This window comes from Stenella coeruleoalba, assembly GCF_951394435.1.
Source record: "Stenella coeruleoalba genome assembly, chromosome: 14".
Taxonomy (NCBI): Eukaryota; Metazoa; Chordata; class Mammalia; order Artiodactyla; family Delphinidae; genus Stenella; species Stenella coeruleoalba.
In genome coordinates, this window is record NC_137160.1 from 9,022,739 (window position 1) to 9,041,208 (window position 18,470).

Sequence of the window (18,470 nt, forward strand, 5' to 3'; positions counted from 1 at the left end):
GAACAGTGGAACCCAGACTGTGTCTCTGGCAGATGGCCAGAACTTAGATTTACCTTCTTCGATGTCTTAAACTTTTTACTAATACTTGTGGAGATTTTTAAGATTTTTCCTTCACCTAGTTTCCAGATACCCCTTTCCTTTTTTTTTTTTTCCTTCTGATAAGACTTGGCTCTCAGTTCCTAAAGAAGACTGAGTAAAACATTTACATCTCAAAAGCACTGGGAAGGAATTCCAGTTCCTCCAAAGACCTTTGTTCCCTAAATCCAGAATTTTGTAGTATCTAAAAACTTTCTGAGATGGTGGGAAATGGGGGTTGGGGACTGGTAAAATGGATACATGGGCTTTGAATTGTTACTAGAGCTGCATGTCTGTTCTTGTAAAAACTTGACTGGTAAGACAAGCGCAGTTATTTTTTTTAATTTCTCAAGGAATTGGGTTGCAACCTGAATGCTATCTAGGCTGACTCAGCCATCCAAGTACTTTATCTTCAGTTTGCTTCTTTATATGAGGGAGAAAATCTTCAGCTAAGATGGAAATCTAAGATGGAAAAATTCCTATGTTCTAGATTTAGACATGTTTGTCTTTGGAATGTTCTTCTTTCTCTCTGGGTACCTAGTTTCATTTTAGCTCAGGGGAGAATGCCTAAAAAAAAAGTTCCTATCAGGCTCTGAATATCAACTTGCAATTTGGTCAACTTCTCACCTTACAGCTAAAAAAAAAAAAAAGAAACCTTTTGAACATATTGTCAGTAATCAGCCAGGACAAACAATAAATATTCCTAGCATTATTAAACAATACCATGGATACAAGAAGGGTACCCAAAGAGGGTGCAAAAGATTACACCCTCCCAAGATCCAGAGCCACTTTCAAAAATAACCAAAAGAAAGAAAAACTCAAGACAATTCCCGAGAGCTGGCAAAAGTTGGTAGGATTCTAGCTGCAAATGGGGTGCAACCCACATTTCTGTGCAGTCATATCTTGTGGGCCTCCAATCTGACAGTTGCCAAGCAAAGTTCTCAGGACACAAAACAAGACCAACAAGAAGGAAACAGCTATCTCCGGGAGAAGAACAGACAACCAGTGAGTACCTGAAAGCAAATTCACGAATCACAATTCAAAGATCTAATTCTTAGAAATGCTTTTTGCCTGCCAACATGAATTTGGAAAGGAAGGGACACTGAAACTTTACCTTCTCTCAAGCAGGCACACAGACGAACAGCTGGGAGAGCAGACTTTGTCGGCTTCGCCAGTTTTCCCGGGATGCTGTCTGCAGGCTCCAGCGTGAGCGGGGCATCCCAGAGGGTCTCACTTGTTCACCGGAAACTGTAGGCGAGGAAAATAATTTTCCCTCCACCCTTCATAGAGAGTGCCTAGCTGAGGCCCTTTTCCTCGGGGGCCTCTCCTAAATGGACGAGCTCTTCTTGGTTAAAAGTTCTCCGCTGTGGGGCTTCCTTGACGGCGCAGTGGTTGAGAGTCCGCCTGCTGACGCAGGCGACAAGGGTTCGTGTCCCGGGCGGGGAATATCCCACATGCCACGTAGCAGCTGGGCCCGTGAGTCATGGCCGCTGAGCCTGCGCGTCCGGAGCCTGTGCTCCGCAACGGGAGAGGCCGCAGCAGTGTGAGGCCCGCTTACCGCAAAAAGAAAAAAAAAGTTCGCTGTGGCCACCGTAACTCATCATTCTTCGTCAGGGTACCTACTAGGCGGCCTTAAAATGAAGTTTTATTCAGCCGAGGCCTCACACGGGCCCAGCCCAGTTTCAGTCAGACCCAGTCCGAGGCTGGAGCCGGCCGGTGTCCGACTTAGGTCGGAACCAGTCTGACCCGGACTTCGTCAGAACTGGAACCCGGACTGCTTTCTTAGTTGCACCGGATGCGACCCTGGACCCCCTCCGGTTTCTAAGTCGGAAGTAGGCCAACTCCAGTTGGTTTCGGGACCCAGTTTAGGAAAATAAAAGATGCTCAGTCTGAAAGCTCGTGACGCAAAGCTGCTGAACGAGGACCGGGACCCGAGGGGACGTTCCCACACCTCCAGAGGCAGCGAGCAGGCAGCGGCTCCAGGGAGCTCAGCAGGTACCTCCGCCTGGTTGCTCGGGGCTCTTGGGGGCTGCTGGGGTCCCTCTGGTTGGTTTTTCTGATCATAGACCTTTTAAAAGACAAGCTGAGGCATATTCATGTTTTTAAGAGTTTATTTGAACAAAAATCCATTCCAGTCAGGCAGCAGCAAACTGGCAGTGGTTAGGCGCGCTCCGCCGACAAGCGCTGAGGAGAGGCTTCGATAGAGGAAGTGTGGAAGCCAAGTAAGGGAATTATTGGTTGGCTGTAGCTTAGAGCCTCGTTGGCTGTTTGTGATTGGTTGTCCTTAGCGTTTTGTGACCTTGAGGCATTTACAGGCTTAGATTTTGGTTTGGTTATTTAGGCCTTTACCTCAATAGAGCCACCTGAGTCTAATGGTCTCCTTGCTTAACTAAGTTAATAGATCCAAGCCTTGTGGTTCCAAAAGCTGATACAATTTTGGTGTCCTCTTTAAGGAAAATGATACATAGTTTTGAATACATAAAGAGCATGTGTAACGGGTTGTGAAGCTTAAGCTTCCTGATCTTCGTGGAGCTTTATCAAGGGATTCCTGAAGCATACTATGGTTTACAAATGTGAAACAATCTTGGATGATGGTTCAGCTTGTTGAAGTTAGTATTTCAAAGCTGAGCGCTGCAGACCACCATTTCAGTTAGGGTTTCCTTTACGTGCAAAGCCTGACCGTTTTGGGCACTGGGAACTTCAAGTAAGGAGACCGATGGAGTGAGGATGATAGACTACAGAGTGCTGGCTTGGGCAGTTCACTGGGGGGTCACCTCCCCAACCCCTCACCCCGCTTTTCATTGTCTCTGGAAGTCTTTCCCAAATGTTATAATCCTATAACTTGAAGGAACCCAGTTGTAATGATTCCACAGTGTATAGATTCCAGAAGAATCTCATCTTATAACCAACTTACATAGGCAGACACTTTTTATTAAAAGGTTTTTAGTCTTCTGTTTTGCATAAAAAAGAAAAAAATAGTATGATTCAGTTGATCTAGGCTTAAGAAGTGCTGATGTATTATGTCTTACTGGGACTTGTTATTGATGTTTGGAGTTCCTGCTGGTCTGCTTCTTGCTTTGATGGTCTGGTATCGTTTCATTTTGATGTTTTCATCCTCCTATTTGGGGCAGGTTTGGCAGTCAAAATGTAATTAAGTAGATGCTTTTCATATGCAAATATCCATGTGATTACCACTTCAAGCTATTATATTTATTCTGGAAAGAAGTGAAAAATTCACAAGTTTGGAGATAATAGCAAGTTTTCAAAATCTCTTTCTCTCTGAGTAAATGAATTTTTTAATATAAAGATACCAATTGATAAGGCCCTTTCTGTCTCAGATCATTCCAGCTCACACTCCCCTGTTGAAGTTCTGTGTTAAATGTAATAAAAATGCAAGGGACATTCACTATGCAATTATGTTTCTGAGTAAATATGTATTATACTGTTGTTCGCCACAAAAGAAAATATTATTTTGTGGTATTTTGTGTACCAAATTAATAAACAAGGCTTAGATTAGATAAAAGGTTAAAGAAGAAAGAGTTAAAATAAAACATATTATTCTAGGGCTCAATTTATCTTGAAATATGATTCCATTTTTTTCTTATTTTTGTTTTTGTTCTCCACTAGCAAAATGGTATCTTCATGCGTTTTCTGTCATTTCAAATTACAGTGAAATACGATCTCTTTTTCCTGTTTCAATATTCTTGTTTCTCCTGTCCCATCATAAACAATTATTATAGTGTTTGATCTGTATCCTTATTTTGCACGTGTCCTTGAGAAACGTGGTAGCATTCTGTGTGTCTGTTCTTAAAATTTGTTTTGTTTATTTGTAAAATTTACAAAGCTACAGGAATGTTGAAAGAGGAGTAAAATGAAGAACTTAGATTTACAGTTCTTAGCATGTTGCCTCATCAGTCTGTCATTCTCTAAGTCTCTCTCTTATTACCTCGGGAGCTGCAAAACAATTATTTTCTAACTGTTATCCTAGCATTCATCTGTAAAGAAGAGTTTTTCTTTTCTCTACCCTCTCCTCTTTTTTTTTTGCAGTATAGTTCATTTAAAATATTGTGTTAGTTTCAGGTGTACAGCAAAGTGATTCAGATATACACACACACACACACACACACACACACTTTATGAGATACCCCCTCCTCTTTTAATCCATTCATTTTGAAAAATTCAGTGTGTCAAAATCCCTTATCATTTTTCTTCTTAGTGCTCAAATTGACCTAAATTTGGAATGTGGAATCCCTTCAGGTGGCTTCTAGATGCTTTTGATATGACCCTGTTATCTCTTTAAGTGCTTTCTCGTTCAACAAGTTATTGTACTTTCACTTATTCATCTTGTACTTTCTCTGTCCCACATATGAAATTACTCCAAGGAGCCTTAGTTTACTTTGGTGAGAAATGGACATAGGCACCAAGATCGGGATTGTTCATGGCTAGTGAGATCTTATTACTCCTGGGCTATTTCTGTGGACAGCAGTAAAATATACACATATTTTAGAAAATATGAGTCCATATTAATACTTATAATTAAAATTCAATACTAAATTCTTTCTCACCATTTTCCCTTCTACATTTATGTCTCCCTTCTTCCCCAGTGAACACCTCACACCCAACAACAATATATTATTCATTTGCTCAATAACATAATATACAAATATAATTTCAGAATTACAACCACAATATCACGAATAGTGCCTAAGTTCAATATTTCTTTGCAATTTGTGTTGTCCCATCCAAGTAAAGACATATATATGTATATATGTGTGTGACATATATATATATATCCATTTGTTCAGTTCCTTGAATCTTTCAGGTGTTTATTTAAGTTTTCCTTATGTAAATGTTGATGGGCATGTATTTGTAATTAAAATATATTACTGTGGTATAGGCCTCATTTTGTTTCTTATTTTTTCCAGTCAGGATTATATTAAAATCATTTTAACATCTAGTCATGTTGCTGGGTTCATCTAGTCCATTGCTCCTCTTTCATGGTATGTCATACCCTTCTTCCATTTCTTTTTTTTTTTTTTTTTCTCATTTCTTTTACTTAGTCTTTCCCCTCAGAGATGGGTATGTAAATCTCCTCAATCCTCCTGATACTACATACAGAGCTGCTATTAACAGGCCCAAAGTACCTCCTTATGAACCTTTTGAGAGTTTCTCTAGAGTATATACTTAGCAACAGGTTTGGTAAGTTATTAAATGCAAATATATTTACTCTGAACATCATATTATTCTCTAGAATTGATGTTATTAGCTTGACTTATTAGGTTGCCACTCTAAAGTATTTTCATTTCATTAAAATTTGTAATGACATATTGTTTCTAAAATTGTTAAAATATTGGTATTGCAGGAATAACACAACAAACACTATATATATATTAGATTTTTAAAATACATTTTAAAATTCTTATTCTATGTCAAAATACTTGACAAAGAAGGAGTCTTTTTTGATGCATATTTGATGCATCAAAAAAAGTATTTATTTGATGCATCAAAAAAAAAAGTATTTTGTGAATCCTGTTTACTCAATGTCCTTTTCATTCTCTTTGTTTTTTAAAGTGGTTTTGTTTGTTTTGTTGGTTAAGTAATAGAGGGCAAGTGACAGAAAATTGCTGGTCAGACTGTATCAGCAGCATTTTTTTCTTTTTTTTTTGCGGTACGCGGGCCTCTCACTGTTGTGGCCTCTCCCGTCGCAGAGCGCAGGCTCAGCGGCCATGGCTCACGGGCCCAGCCGCTCCGCGGCATGTGGGATCTTCCCGGACCGGGGCACGAACCTGTGTCCCCTGCATCGGCAGGCGGACTCTCAACCACTGCGCCACCAGGGAAGCCCCTCAGCAGCATTTTTAAAGAGACTTAATTCCTAATCCAATGTTGAGAATAAAGTAAGATACCTCATATATGCCTAGATATAAAGTATGGTTTCTTTTACACCACATTTCCCTTGGGAAAGAGAAAGGCGTCTCATATGAGAGAGTCCCTATAAAGTCATTCATATAAAAGGATGAACTGTCATAACTTTATTGTTAAAGTACAATTTGGAGAAGACAGATTTACCTGATACAATCCCAGTGGTAATTTTTGGTTGCTTATAAAGGTCACCTGAAATAATTGTGAAAAATATGACAAAGAAATTGAACATAGATTTAGTGATTATCACTGGGAACTTGTTCGAAGGATAATGGAGCTTCGATGTGATTGTGAACATGTCTTTAGAGAATGGTTAAGTGGAGATTATCGGTTGGATAGGGGAGATTTTGGCTTTGGGTAAAACTTCAAGTGACAGCATCCATGCCTCTATTCAAAACGTTATCTTGACAACTTATATGGAAATCATGGTGGTGTGCTCTGGAAAACTGGGTTAGAGAACTCAAATACTTATCTTTAAGGATGAAAAATAGTTGATGTGAAAGATGCACGGAGAGACCTGTGCCGCTGCCTAGGGAGCACCGAGCTCCATGGGGGCTCCAGGGACCGTGGGGAGCTGTGCGACCCCGGGTTGCACGGATGGCCTTTTGCTCCCGTGGCCTGGGCTCGCCCTCCTCCCCCTCCCCTTGACTGCCGCTTTCAGGTGCTAGGAGCAGGCCCACACCACTGACTGGAGGGCACCCCTGAGGACCACCTGGAAGGGCGTTCCCCAGATAGATAGACATGTACCTGAATGCCGTCTTGGACCTCCTGGGAGGCAAGGACAGGCTCTGCCAGTTTAAGTGCAGCGATCGAAGCCTTTCCCATGTTAGGGTTATGAACCCTCCCTGCTGAATGGATGTTCCTGTCCACTGTTTGGCGTTCACAAAGTGTTGCAACCAGCACTGCAGGTGCTATGAGACCTGTGGCAAAAACAAACACGACTGTGATGAAGAGTTCCAGGATTGCCTCTCCAAGATCCGCTGAGATGTGCAGAGATCACTAGGACCAGCTCAGATGTTCGGGCACCTGAGACCACAGTGGAGCTTGTTTCTGTAAACGTACCTGGACAGCCATCAGCTGCATATAGGTGTCGTTAGGAAGAAAAATAGCTGATCTTTAAAGAAGATGCTGACAGGTGGTGACAGCAGAACATAACCTTTGACCAAGAACTAATGTTTTTACAGCATAAAGCTGCCTTATTTTTGTGAAAGGATTGTTTTAAGACCTTATTTCAACTTAAAACTTCAGACTAAAGGAAAAAATGGGGGAGGTTATCTTCCTGGACATTGCTACCTCAGTGTGCCAAAGTGTCTTGAACCAATCTTAGAAAGAGGTTCCTGTTGAGGGGAGAATTCTTTAAAAGGAAGAGTTTGTAACTCTGTTTTCACAATTGTATTTACTGAAAAAATAAGGTCAAATGTAAAATTCATTATAACGTATGGTCCACACTATCTTATCTGGAAAAATGGGGAAATCTTCATTTAGAAGTATATTTGTTTACTGTAAAATTTTTTTTTTTTGTAAAAATTTTTAACCTTCTTTTATTGAAGTATAGTTAATTTACAATGTAAAATTTTAAATATGCATTTATGTCTTGGAAGATCTGACTTTATTTTTTCTCTATTTTGATTGACACATGATACACTGTTTTTCCATAACCCATTAAGCCTATGAATAAGTCACACTTCTGTTAATGTCAGGAGTAGTTACAAGGACAAGGTTTCCATGTATGTTTGTTTTGTAAAATTGGAACTATCGGCTGGGACCCCTTGGGGAGCAAAACTAGGATATCTAGGTATTAACGTAATGTGCCTAGAAGGTGAGGTGAACAAAATTCAGAAGCATAGCCACTCCCATTTCATGAGCCACTCTTATGACAAATTTCATATTTTGCTATAACCTTTGCCTAAATTGGAGAAAAGATGGATTTAACGAGACAAAAGGAAACTTGCTTCACATCAGAGCCTGGTATGTGGTTATGCTTTGGTGTTTATTTCCTGGTACTTGCTCTTCATAGTATAATAGATCCTGGGATGTTTTTAAAAGATTGTAAACCTAGTGGCCTTAATAAAAATTGTTCTTGATTAAAAAAAAAAAGAAAGATGCATTTGAAGAGTTTGCATAAACTATTGCACAGATAAAAAGTAATATTTCATATTAATGTATTAGTTTACATTGTGGGTATATATTACTAAAATAATGTAGTAAATACTATAAGATGGCATTATACTTCATCCACATCCCTAAAATTCAATCTATTTAAGATGATCCAAAAATTGCATTGGGAAAAGAATGGATCATATAATATTCAGGTTACCATTAGCCATGTAATGGAGATGAAAATAATATGCTAATTAAAACTTAAGACTTAAAAAATTTATATTTATGAATTATAAGTTTATTGAAAAGTCACAATTCATTGGAGGTATAATCATATAATTTTTTTTCAAATAATTTTTTTTTAATCTGTGTTCCAGGGATTCATCTTTTTTCATCACTTAATATCATCTTAGGGAAGATTCTAGAATATTCTAGTAATTTTTAGTTATTAAAATTTAGTCCAGTCTAGTGTAAAATTTCTGTCTCATATTTTTTCAAAGTTCCTTCTCTCTATTCTCTTAAAGTAAGCTCGAATTTGAATCTTTTTGTTTAATGTTGGTGTGTGTGTGTGAATGTGTGTGTGTGTGAGTGTGTGACAGAGAGAGAGAGATAGAGAGAGAGAGAGAGAGAGAGAGAGAAAGAGGAGAGAAACCATATGTTTTTCTAAGTGAAGGAAGTTTAAAAGATCCCTCCATTGTCATATCCCACATGGAATGTTGTTTGTGGCCTGGAGAATTAAAGATAGAATATTCATATTCAAGGATACTGCAGGGTCAGGTAAACAGAAATATACCTGATTAGGGTGAATAATTAAAACAACAGTCAACATTTTACAGCTCCTATTAGGAAGAAGAAACACCTCAATGTAGGTTTTGCTTATGTTAAATTTTGAAGATGTGAAAAAGCAGAATTTTAAAACTTAAAAATAACTGCGGACGTATTTTTGTAGCTATGTAACGGGCACTCTTCTAATGCATTTTACTTACTTTAATCCTCATTAAAATATCATGTTTACTGCCCTAAACATCCTCTGTGCTCTGCCTGTTCATCCCTGTCCTTACCCCTCCTCTCTACTCACCCCCCAACCCCTGGCAACCACTGATCCTTTTGCTGTCTTTGGAGAGAGATTTAAAAATAGTCATATCTGTGTTCTATCTTTAGAAATTCTGATTTAATTTTCTGGATTTGGTCTGAATATCAGTATTTTTTGAAAGTGTCTGGATGATGGAGGTATGCAGCCAGGATTGAGAAGTCTGGAATAAATCACGCTTAAATTAGTAAGGGAAGGATTCAGAAGAGAAAGAGAGATTGATGTGAAGATCATAGTTCGTAGCGTTTTAGAAAGGGAAAGAGAATGGGATTCAGGGTACATGTGGAAAGATTAATTTTTGAAACACAGAGGAACACCTGCATGGTAAGGGCCCAGGCATTTGTTTTAACAAGTACTCTTCCACACATGCATTGCCCTGGGATCTTGTTAATATGCAGAATCTGATTCTTTAGATCTGGGTGGGCCTGACCTTCTGCTTGTCTAACAAACTCCAGGTGATGCCAGTTCTGCTGGTCTGTTAGCTACATTTTTACTGGCAGGGATTTGGGGTTTGTGTTTTTTGTTCAGGTAAGTGTGATCAAAGGGCAAAGCGGAAAGGAAGTTTAGAGTGTATTTAAAATAATTCTTATATGATGCTTAACTGATGCTCCATGGAACCTAAACTCAATAAAATGGGAAGTGAAGAGAAAAGGGGACTAATGACTAGGACGCAAGCAGAGGGGTCAATGAAGTGAAGGTTTTGTTGCCTTTGAAACATGATTGCAGTGACTATACTGAGGTGATGAAGTTGGAAAGATAGGAGGGTACGAGTGGTTTGAGAGTGTGGGATGTTTGCATGAATGGTATGGGGTAGGAATACATTTGAGGTGATACAAAAAATATCAAGGGGTTAAGAGGGCTGAGATGGAGTAAAGGAGATGGTTGGAAATGAAAAGATGAAGGAATTAGGAGTCCAAGATGTTCAAATATGGGTGGATAGGAAACCCTGAGCCAGACAACAAAGGCTTCAATGAATGAAAGGAACACACTGACCGATTATCAGAAAGAAGGTAGCATGGTTAGGTGGCATAAGCCTCAGAGGTCGATTTCTTTTTAGGAACAGTAGTTTCCCTTCCAACATGGCATAAGGAAACATGGAGGATATAACACCACTATTTTGATCCAGAAGTACTTGGGATGTAAGAGAATAGACTGTCTCTGCTTACAGGCCTGTAGAGACGTCAGTGGCCAGTAAGATTTCAGTTATAGGAAAGAAGAGCTTGCCAATCACCGAAAACAAATTCTAGAGTCCACAGCTTCGGGTGAAAGGTCATAGGAAGATTAAGGTCAAGAAAGAAATTATAGGTAAATGTTAAAGACACAATTCAGTAAAGAAAGAAGTCAGAGGGCTGTTTGGGCAGTGACTGAAAAAATGTTATTTGGGTTGGAGGTAGTTAACGTCTCATATTCTCTTGGAGAAAGACATGCTTTTGGGGGAAATAGAAATCATGTGTTTTGGAAAGGAATCCCCAACTCTCTTCCCCCAAAGAGCCGTGTGAGAGGGCCAGAAATTTCCGTGCCTCTAGTCTGCTGATGTTGACGGTGATAATCAATGCAGCACTAGATGGTGGCCTGGAGAATGTGAATATAAACCAAGAAGTCATTATTTCTAGCATCTCAGGAACTAAGAGTCTCCAAGTAAAGATGAGAGTCTTATTTTCCCCTAGGAACTCATGGCAAAACTGATCAAAGTGGTATAGCACGATGGCTGAGGCTACAGTTCCTAGAAGGAGTCTGCTTGGGTCTAAATCCTGGTCCCACCTCAAACTAGCTTCATGGTTTTGAGCAAAAGACTTACTCTCTCTGTGCTTCAGGTTTCTTATCTACAAAATGGGAGTAACAGTGCCTGACCCACAGGTCTGTTATAACAAATTAATAAACATATGTAAAGCATTAATAACCATGAATAACATACAGTGAGTGCTATACAACTGTTTGATTTTTTTTTATTTAAATGACTGCTTGGATTATAATATGTTATTTTGATTTAGAAAGTAATTTTTTATGGAAGATAACAATAATGTTAACAGCATAATACCAAGGAGATAAGTCCTTACCATTCATTATTTCATTTAACAGTTACAACAGTTGAAACAACTGAAAGTCACATAGACCTATACACACATTTCTTTTTATCTTTTAGGTAAAATGAAGTAGGTTCACGTGTATCAGTAGAAAATATTGCAAAACAGAGATTAGGTCAGATGATGCTGTGAAATGAGGGAGCTGCAACCAGCAATAGGAAGGAAGCTGTTAGTTAAAACACACTGACAGTGAGAAGACAACCTAAAAGTTTTGCAGTTAAGGCAGATTTCTCACTGCATGTGGGAGGTTCAACCATTCCAAGGGCAATTGTAGAATCCCTTGGGAGACAAGGCTCTCAGGTCGAAATAAATTGAAAACAGTTTGAATTACAATGTCCCTTGACTTCTTGCTGAGGAAGGCAGCCAGCTGCCTGTGAGGAGACTGGTGAATCCTATTCTGGTTGTGTTCACTTCCTCAGTGGAAATTGGAAACCTCACAGCTATCAGTGTTTGTAGTGGAAGCGCCAGCCACAAACCAGATGGTGAAGTGTGGACCTCATGTGCTCAGAGAGGGAAACGCGTCCTCCCAAGCCACTTGATCATCATTTGGAAGAATCAGGAAAGCTCAGGCTGTTGAGGTTCAATTAATATTTTTCATTAGTTTACTTTGATTAAAGATCCTTTCTTGTCATTAGGAAGAAATTATAATATTTTTCCAATCCAGCACTTAAATACAGCTTTTTCTTTACACATTTTCTTGTCTATTTTCATGGCTTTCTTCATTCATTCAAGCAGTGTTGATTGGCTTTTAATTGTTTACCACCTGTGATGGTTAATGTTTTCTGTCAACTTGCCTTGGCCACAGGGTGACCAGAGTTTTGATCAAACATTATTCCGTGTGTGTCTGTGAAGTTGTGTCTGGATGAGCTTTAACAAGTGAATCAGTAGACGTAGTAAAGCAGGTTGCCCTTCTCAGTGCGGGTGCGCCCCCCTGAGGAAGAGAAAATTCCTGCCTGACTGCCTGAAGCTGGGACATTGTTTTTTTTTTTCTAGCCTTTGGACTGAAGCATTTGCTTCTCTTTGGTCTGAAGGCTGCTGGTTTTCACACTGGAACTTGCATCTTTGGCTTTCCTGGTTCTCAGACCTTTGAACTTGGACTAGAACTACACCATCAGCACCCCTGGGTCTTCACATTGCTGACTGCAGATCTTAGGACTTCTTAGCTTCTATAATTGCATGTGCCAATTACTTTCAATAAATTTCCTTCTATATAATATGTACATCCTATGGGTTCTGTTTCTTTGCAGAACCCTGACTAATATAACAGGCTTTTTGTTAGATGCCAGGAATAGAGCAGTAGACAAAAAGGCCAAATCCTACAGGCAGCTCATGCAGCTCAATATCAAAAAAACAAACAACCCAATCCAAAAATGGGCAGAAGACCCAAATAGACATTTCTCCAAAGAAGATATACAGATTGCAAACAAACACATGAAAGGGTGCTCAACATCACTAATCATTAGAGAAATGCAAATCAAAACTACAATGAGGTAGTCAGAATGGCCATCATCAAAAAATCTACAAACAATAAATGCTGGAGAGGGTGTGGAGAAAAGGGAACCCTCTTGCACTGTTTGTGGGAATGTAAATTGATAGAGCCACTATGGAGAACAGTATGGAGGTTCCTTAAAAAACTAATTGTTTATATTACTTTTTTTTCTGTTTCTTTTCAGAAGGAGGTAATGTTTTAGAATAATGGCATTTTTCCATACATATGAGTTACCAAATATTCTCTACCATATGCTTTCCATATTAGCTATTTAATCCTGCTAATTTAGTTTGAATTTCCCCAGGTTTGAATTTGAAACAATATTTTAATCCTTGCATTGACAGAATAATCCTCTGTCCTAATGAAAATTCAGATTTGATGCTATTTTAAAAATGGGAATTTTTAAAATATAAATTTATTTATTTATTTTTGGCTGCGTTGGGTCTTCGTTGCTGTGCGCGGGCTTTCTCTAGTTGTGGCAAGCGGGGGCTACTCTTCGTTGCGGTGTGCTGGCTTCTCATTGTGATGGCTTCTTGTTGCGGAGCACGGGCTCTAGGCACTTGGGCTTCAGTAGTTGTGGCACGTGGGCTCTAGAGCGCAGGCTCAGTAGTTGTGGCACACGGGCTCTAGAGCGCGGGCTCAGTAGTTGTGGCACACGGGCTTAGTTGCTCCACCGCATGTGGGATCTTCCCAGACCAGGGCTTAAACCCATGTCCCTTGCATTGGCAGGCGGATTCTTAACCATTGCACCACCAGGGAAGTCCAAAACTGGGAATATTTTAAATTTACATTTTGGAAATACATGGCCCTAGGATGAGCAAAACCAAAAAAATTTTCAGACTTCTGTATAACAAAAAATAAGTCTGTAGTTCAAATCCTATTGCTGATGTTAGCCACGTCAGTAACTTTTAATAATTCACTTTTTTTGGAATTTATAATAATGGGGTTTTTCTCTTTCCTGAAGCTCTTTTTTCTGACTCAAGAAGGCAGACTTACTTCCCCCTTTGTGTATTTCTGTACTGCTTATTGGCTTTTATGATTAGATGTCTTTACGTGTTTACGAGTCCTGTGTTCTCCAGGAAGGCCGCCAGCGCTCATTCTCACTGTCCTTTCTGTCTCCAGAGACGAGCAGAGCCGGGCCCACATTAGACATGCCAGACAGGCTGGTGGCACTAACATGAACACTAAGGTTCCTTTAAATCCTAACAGTGATATTAGGACCTACAAGACACTTCAAATTTAGCAATAGCATCTCCCACTTCTCTGGAGGTTGAGCTTCTTTGGACTGCTTATGAATGTTGTATGTTCTTTCTGACCCTTTTTGTTTTGATTGTCTTTTTCACACAAGTGGAACAGTCAGAATATAATTACCTAGATGCTTTTCATATGTAAATATCACAGTGATTACACTACCAAACGTCACTGGGCATCAGAAAGAATTACTTTTTTATATATGAAGATTCAAAGATTAGATAAAATTACTATGACTTTCAGATTTCTTTTATTCTTTCCTGCGGATAATCCTATCTCCCCCATTGCCCCTCCTACACACTGTTTTCTTTTTCCTTTGAATACACATTCTACTTTGTAAGAAAGCTCTTTTCAGTCTCCTGGCTGTCACGTCTTCCCTTCCTGAGCTCTCCGAGGGGCCATCTGCCAAGCTGGACCCTTTGTTCCTCAGGGTTTCCTGCTCAAAACAAACATCCAGATACAAAATAATAGCAGGGGAGATTTCAAGACTAAAGAAAGGCAACAAATTTTATAAGTAGCTGCTGATTCTATCACCCTACCCCCTGTATTCCCCCCGCCCCCGCCGCCTCCAAATCAGCTTTTAGCATAACTAGTACTGATTTCCCTAAGTGAAGTGAATCATGGAAATAACATTGACTCTGCCAAGTGCTAAGCGCTATTCTGGGTGTGCTGCAGGTATTAATTCACTTCATCTTCAAAGCCCACTTATCTCAGATTAGGAAATGAAGGCAGAGTGAGGTTTAGCAGCTCTTCCAAGGTGATATCCCTAACAAGGAGCCGAATAGGTTCAAGTCCCATCTAAGTGGCCCTGCCTACAACCAGTGCAAATGCATAAGAAACCCCCTTTCCCCACGTCCCTCCTGTTGCAAGCCCATCGTTCGTCAGCGGCTGCCTTATTCCACATCTTGTTTAGTCAGCCTGGCGGAAGGAACATCCTCTGTCAGGACATGGTCTATCTCATGGCAGAGGGAAGAGGAAATCACAGCAGCAAGCTGGCTCCTAGAGCTCCTGCTTGGAAGTGACACACGTCACTTCGGTCTACACCTCATCTTCCACAGCAAGGCACATGACCACTCCTGAAGTCAAGGGGCTGATCATACATCATTCTCCCTTAGGGTAGGGCACACTCACATGGCTAAGCCTGATGTCAGGGAGACACTCGCTAAAGCACACACCGTTTCAAGTCACATACGAAGCCTGACGTTAGTGGGATAGATAGGTATACTCCTCTTCCAGGAGCATAGTATTTTGAACAGAATATAATCTGTTACTCTTAGGACACTCATACCTATGAAACGGTATCTCATTGGGTGTCTTTTATATGTTTAGTGGCTACTGGAATTTTGTCTTTTGTGAATGTCCTAGGCATGTCATTTGCCTATTTTCCCACTGGTTTGCTTACTTATTGAAGATCTAAATATTTTTTGTACTTTACCCAAAGCAAAAAAAGCTGTATTTTAAAATTGGGGACAATAATGAATTTAATTTTATGGCTATAGTAAGGAATACACAGTAAGTTTAAGAATTTGATCATACCTGGCATATGATAAATTCTCAATAAATGAGTTATTTTTAAAAAATATTGTCTAGATTTCAGGTCAGCAAACTACAACCTGTGGGCCCCCCTGTCTATTTTTGTAGGTAAAGTTTTACTGGAACATAACCACACTATTTGTTTAGGTATTGTCTATGGCTGCTTGTGATACAGAGGCAGAGTTGAATGATTGTGACAGAGACTGTATGCTCCACAAAGCCTGAAGTATTTACTATCTGTCCCTTTACAGAAAACGTTTGCCAACTGCTTGTGTACATCAGTGAATTAAATGCAGGTATAATGGAGTGCAACATCTCAGTAACCTTTAGGTCCTAAAGGTTGGTTTTGATCTCTAACCTAGACCCCAGGATGCAATATAATGCTTGATTTACTATCTGGGCAACAAAGGGTAGGAGTGGTTTAGAAAGCTTCCACCTGGTCTTTCCCACTGTGAGAAGTCTTAACTCACCAAACCAAGCTAACTACTAATATGTCTAATCCACTAGTAGAGTGCATCATCCCAGTGGACCCAATATGAGTGGAACTTGGGCCAAGTGTTCATTTATTACCTGGCCCACATATGCCTTCTACTGTCTCATAGACGGACATGATGATGCTTTGTGTTCCTAAGTCTCAATGACTACTCAGGTCCTCTGCCCAATAGACCTCAAAATGTATGAGTATTTCCCTTTTAGGAATATATGATTATCTGAGTAAGTGGCCATAGATCTTTCGGGGAAGAACTGGAGGAATTGTTACCATATATACTTACCATGGTGTTTTAGGGTCCATTCTGCTTAAAACTCAGCCTCTCCTTCAGAAAATGTGTTCCAGACTTGAAAACTGGCTCATGTCCAGCAACTAGGCAAGGGATTGTGACTTCTCATGGGAGTGGTCGCTCGCAGCCTCCAAGTCATCCATGCTTGAATCCTTTTAATTGTATAAATTGACAGTATCTTTTTCTGATACCCATATATCTGGAAAGGTCATCTTCTGTTAACAATTCAAATACTCCTGCAGCTCAGGTGGCTGCCACATCATTTTGTCTGTTCATTATGATAATTGCATGCATGGAGGTTGAACAATAACTGTCCTCCTACTTTGAAATCCTATTATTCCCATTGCTATCAGGGAGCTTAGTTCTGTAAGAGTCTCTCCTACCATCATCCCTAGCCTAAGAAGATAGGCACCACTTCTTAGTGATGCTGGTAAGATATAGTATGTTGCTCTGATAAACTGAGATAAACAGTCCTTACTGCTTGGATAGGGAGAGCATCAGGCAGATCTTTCCCACAGGCAGGGTCATTTGGTAGGTATTTGGATCTCAGATAGCAGAGCCAATTCAGCAAGCCCTCTTCAGCAAACCTTTGATTCCATCCTGCAGCGTTTGCCACTGCAGTTCTACCATTTTAACTACATTTAATATGAGCCGTCACTTTTTCTAAGCCTCCAAATGTCATCCAGCAGTAACATTAGAAAAGTCTCCCAAGACTTCTACTAGGGGTTAAACTCCATCTCTTGAGAATGCTCCCATACTGAAAAATTCCTTTATCCAGCTCTACATTCTTCTCCCGTTGACCCACCATTCTCAGACTTACTTCAGGCTCACACTTTTCCTATGGTTTATCTTAACCGTGTCCCGCAGCTCTTCTGGTGTGGCCCTGTCTTCCTTAGTGGACCCAGCAGGACTCTTGTTGGTTATTGATCTAGTGTCAGAGAGAGGGAAGAGGCTAAACTGAGCATGGAGTTGTTGGAGAAATACAATTAAAAACAAAATTTTCTTCCAACCCAGAAAACCTCTCCACAGAGGTAGAAGAGAAAGAAGCAATTTTATTATTGAATAAGCATTATAATGGAATGTGACGTGCATCACAGGAAATCCATTAAGAGATTGCCAAGGCAGAAATCTCATCCTTTTATAGAGCCAAGCAAATACAAATACAAACCACTACACACATGTTCTCAAGCTAATCAATAACTAGATCAAGTCAGAGGACTTGACAGACCATTTATCACACATAGTTCATCTCAGATTCACCCGCTAATTGGAGTTATCTGTGTTTGCTAATTGACTTTATCCAAAGGGACAAATAAGCCTCTCATATCGTTAAGACTAGAGGTAGTTTTGCAACTTGGAGTGAGGGGCTTCTGAAGTTAGGCTCCTTCTTTCCCACAGAAACTGGGAGATAAGGCAGCTATATTCCTTGAAGATTACAATTCAAAGAGATGGTTCCCAGGTTCTTAAAAAAGACATTACTGGGTTGTAAAGCTGATAAGAGGCTTATTTAGCCTTGAAAAAGATTTACATATATTTCAAAGTGATAGAGAAAGAACTTACAAGTTTTCTTAAAGTCAATGCTCTAAGAAGTGGAGGAGTGGAGGAAACTTCCCTTATTTTAACAGGCAGAATTAAGCTTCTTATTTTTCACCTGTATTTGTCCTTACATTACCATACTTTTACCTTTGAGGCAGAGGCCACCTCGTCTTCAGGCAGTGGCCAATTTGGCAGGACTAGAGGGTTCACGGGCTTCTGGGATTTCATGTTTTTTGAGTGCATCAATACAGATGCCCAGCTTTTAACCCATGCTGCCCGTCCTCCTTCAGGGTTCTGACCTTGGTACATAAAACCTTCCAGAGCTGATTTTCTTCAGTTTTGCTACTCCTTTGATTAAGTGTTGGGACTCAGCCTTTTCTGTTCACAAATACTACCATCAGGCCCTCTGACTTTCACCTTGAACCTTAATTGCTAACCTCTGGCTTCCCTTGTCTTTTCCCCAAACATCTATTACTCTCAGCAACAGTCACCCAAGTCCATTGTCTTTTTCATTACTCTTCCCCAACCCTCAGACTTCCAAGTGCCTGATACTTTGTCCATTCTGCGCATCCTCTTACACAGGTTTGCCGTCTCAGTTTACTACTGGTGAACGT

General features: G+C 40.0%; 1 long non-coding RNA gene across 1 annotated transcript in view; it reads left to right on the top strand.

Annotated features, from left to right (window-relative positions):
- Positions 1–1,216: 1,216 nt before the first annotated feature.
- Positions 1,217–18,470, top strand: part of LOC307197210 — a 633,848-nt gene continuing 616,594 nt past the window's right edge. Inside the window, exon 1 of the long non-coding RNA XR_013831352.1 lies at positions 1,217–2,070. This is a non-coding gene — a long non-coding RNA (uncharacterized lncRNA). The remainder of the gene's footprint in view (positions 2,071–18,470) is intronic.